Source organism: Meleagris gallopavo, chromosome 13 (genome assembly GCF_000146605.3).
Source record: "Meleagris gallopavo isolate NT-WF06-2002-E0010 breed Aviagen turkey brand Nicholas breeding stock chromosome 13, Turkey_5.1, whole genome shotgun sequence".
In the NCBI taxonomy this organism is placed as follows: Eukaryota; Metazoa; Chordata; class Aves; order Galliformes; family Phasianidae; genus Meleagris; species Meleagris gallopavo.
In genome coordinates this window covers 473,717-477,950 of record NC_015023.2, presented here as the reverse complement: position 1 = coordinate 477,950, position 4,234 = coordinate 473,717, and positions in this window count along the sequence as shown.

Genomic DNA, 4,234 nt, shown 5'->3' with positions numbered 1-4,234 from the left:
TTTTTTTTTTTTGTAAATCCAGCAAGAGCCTCTGACATAAGGGAAGTCTAAATCCTCTTACTCTACGCTATATTGTCATCAGGAAAAGGACAGACAGCTATTTAGTTTGTGTTTTCCAAGCTAGAAGAGCTTGAATAGTTGAGATGGATTGATGCCGAATGCTAGTATTTGAATCAGCTCTCTGGTCCCAAGTTCCCATTCAGGAAGGCTGTTGGAGAAGTAAAACCAACCTATGGCAGCCATCCGGCAGAGGGATTAGATTAACTTCTCATGCAGAACCTTGAATCACTCTTTTATCTTTGGCTGAGTAAGCAGTTCTTACAAATTATGTTACAAACTCATGAGAATAATGTGGAACTGAATACAGAGAAAATAACATAATTTGTTACTCAAGCTAAACGTTCATTCAAAATCTAAGAGAAAGATGAACAAATCAGTGAATTCTGTATCTGACCCAGTGTAGTTTCTTTTTGAAAGTAAGGACTTTGTTTATATGAGAGAATTCTGAAAGGTAAGCACAAACCAAGAGCATAACTGGAGGAGTTAATATGATAGCAATTTTCCAAGTAATCAATATAGGCAGAATTGCCAGAGCAGCATGATTGTATTGACTGCATATAACTTAGATAAAGTAATAGCTGTTTTTTACGATCTAGATTTGAAAAGCATCCATGTTAACAAGACAAAAAAAAAAATTAAAAAAAAATACAGGAATCAGCCCAATACATGGATTTTTAATGGGAGATTCTGATGACAGTGAAAAGTTACAATGTAAATATTAACATAGTAATGATAATCTGTGCAATCTGAAGACTTTCATTGTTCTGTGATTAATCTAAAGCACAATAAAATTTACCAAAATTATCTTCTCCATCAAACAATGAAACTTAGGAAAAAGACAGAAAGATTTGTGGTTCAAAACTAAGTTCATCATTTTGTTTCTCCCAAGCATTGGGTGTTTTGAAGGTACTAATCCAAGAACTTCCTTTCATCTTTTTCTCTCTGGAGATATTCTTAACTCTACTACAGCAGGTGGTATTACCCAGTGGTGTTGGAGAATGGATTATATCAGACTAATGGCAGTGAACCTGCACCCTATGAGTGAAAATGAGCAAATGAAAATTTAAGACATTTATTCACAACTGAAAGAACAAAAGCTGACGAGAGCTTTGCTTGTCACACTGTGATAATTAATTGTAAGATTTTTCTCCTGGCATGATTCTGAAAATATTTCTGAATGTCTTTCAAACAGCACAGACTGATGACCTCTAAATATCAATTCTGTGACTAGAAGATTTAAATTTTCTTAAATCTTAAGTAAATGACTGGGGCTTGCCATTATGCTTAACTGTCCTAGTGTTAAAAGCCAATCCATTTAAGTTCTCTGAAGCCACTGTTGCTAAAATGTTTAGAGATAGTACTTTAATAAACCATTTTTGCTTTAATTAATTGAGCTAACACACACAAAAGAAACAATGACTGGAAATAGCTGATACCTGGACAAGTGAACATCACAGAGTAGGGGAAATAAAAAAGAAGAATGACAGGAGAGCAAATAACCTGTAAAACTTCCAACCAGGGGGCAGCATTTGATTTGACTGTGCTGTTCACAAGGCATAGGGCTGTCTAAGGTTCAGCTTTGTTTAAGCCAATGAACTCTCTCAAATATGAGAATGAGGCAGATTCTCAGCATAAGGAGGAGCACTGGAATCTCTGCATTGCTAACTCACAAACTGCAGAAAGGTCTTGAAGTCTAATAGTTGGAAGTAGCTAGGTGTTAAAAGATGTCATGAATAACATTCCTTAGCTCTAATGTGCACTTGGCAGTGTGTGACTAAAGTAGTCCTACTGATATTAGGGTCTTAATGTGAGAACTACACTATAGAAGTACATGTGGGAGAACTGGGTTCAGAATCGGTTTAAGTAAAATTTAAGATTACTCTGAGCAACTACTGTAAAATAATAGCTTAATTTATAGACAGAGGTGTTAAAAATCATTAGTTAAAAAAAAAAAAGAGAAATATCCAGTGCCAACCTAATGCCTGAGTTCTCAATCTTAACGGTGTAGCAATAAATGATCAAGGAAACAAGTCAAAAGGATTTAAAAATAACTGCTCCTTCATCTTCACAGCAGTGCTGCACAGACTGATAGTGCTCTTGCCAGCGCTGGCTGGCTGGACTGAAGGTCATTGCTGCCATATCTCAAGTTCTGACAAGTCATACGAAGATTAAGTGATGGGGAAGACAAAACTCTTTAAGACTTCAGAATTGTTGCGGACTAAAATATAAAAAATAAAGAAAATACACTGTAACGACACGTAGTGAACCACTTTACAGCTGTTGTAGAATTAGAACTGTGCAAGCAGCACTGACTGTTTCTAATGCCTTGTTTCAAGGTGAATGACACTGCATGTCATTCCTGTGCTCCCAGACTGAATTCTCTCTCTCATAAAAGAGGAAATTTTATGGGCCTGTCATACAACGATCCTCTGTGTCAGAGCAGAAAATCCCCCTTTTAACCTGAATGCCTATAATATCTGTACTAGGCTTGACGTGTGATAGTTTTTGTGATTAATACTCTCTAAAGGTATAAACTACTGCAGGGTGTATTGGAGAACTCAAATAAATAAATAAATAAATTGACAGACTCGTAGAAAGTCTGACCCATTTTTTAAGTTTGAAAGCTCGCTTTTCTATTGTTTAAATAAGCCCTACGTGAAATTTGACATTAGCAGAAATTGATCATATGGATTATTTTCATTTGTCCAAAGCCATATTATGTTTGTCTGAATGTTAAAGGCTGGCAGTGACTCCAGATTCCCTCAAAGCTCATTAAATACTTGCCTGTGCTAAACTTTGATGCTTGAATATAAGTGATGGAAAAAGTTGCCACATAAGTGTTTAGAGGTAAAATCACTTGTTTTTTTCTAATCTTCTAGAAGCAGCTTTAACATTTTCATCCAGCACTAGCCATCCCAAATACCAATTCACTTACGGTGAAAGAAAGAGGCCAGTAGTGTTCTGCTTAACTGAATCTCTGTAAAAGCAATCAATAAACTTTCATCTCCTCCAGGAGACTCACACATTTACATAATTGTCGCAGCTTCCTCTCTGTATCTGATCCTCTGTCCTTTCCTAAAGGTTAAGATACAGGGCAGATGTCTATATGCTTGCTGCTGTTATTAGCGTGCTTTGGCCATCTAATTTCTCAGTGGCTTTTATTGTGCTCATCTGTTCAGGAAGAGTAGGTTTTCCAAGGCTCATTTGCTGGTTAATTGCATTCTCAGATCCTCTAAGATGTCTGTAGCACCTGCTCTCCACTTCACAGACTCTTTTGATCTCTCTAGAAATATCCAACTTTGATTATGTGAAAATCTTTCCTAACTCGTATTACGTGCCTAGAAAGCAAGCTCAAAAACTGCCATTGTGACTAGTGTGACCTGGGTTTGAATTGAAAATTTAATTCTATAATATACAATTCCCACATGAAAAGTGATCTTATTTGTTATTCTGTTTGTGTTCTTCAGCTGCCTCTAGTCTTCTTTGCCTTACCAGCACTTAGGCAAAACATAAGAATTTATGAAATACTAGATTGCAGTGCTGCAGCATGGTACTCAGTAGCTCTTAAAATACAAAGTATTAGGCCAGATTATCACCTGCTAGCATGAATTTTTCACTTGCAAATATATTGAAATGCTTTTTACCTGAAATATCTCCGTTTATTTCTATCAGTATTTATTTGCAAATGTAGAACAGGCAGTTTTACACGTAATTGTCTATTTAGTAGTAGAGTTGTACTTTGGTTGAAATAAAGGCTTGCTTTGTGTACTGTCAATAAGTTACTGAAATTTGGTTTTGGCTTGGCATTTTTTGTATAGTTAGTATGCTAGAGAAATAAAAAATAAGGAATACATTTGTCCTTTGTTACTGACTGATTACACAATTAAGCAGTTTAACTATTGTCAGTGTCAGTTTTCACATTTGTCTACTTACTTTATGGGGCTACTTTGAGGACTGCTTGCTAAATGAATATTTATAGATGAATGTGTATAGATTGTAATGCCTTTTTCACAGAACTTTCTGTATTTAGCCTTGAACAGATAAGCCCACATTTCTTTCCATTCATTTATAGCACTGTACATTTTTAGTTACAATTTTCCATGAATTTCTCTCAGACTGCAGCTGTTTGAAAAGTTGTAGCCAAAACTGCACATCTGTTTCTAAGGCTTGGGAA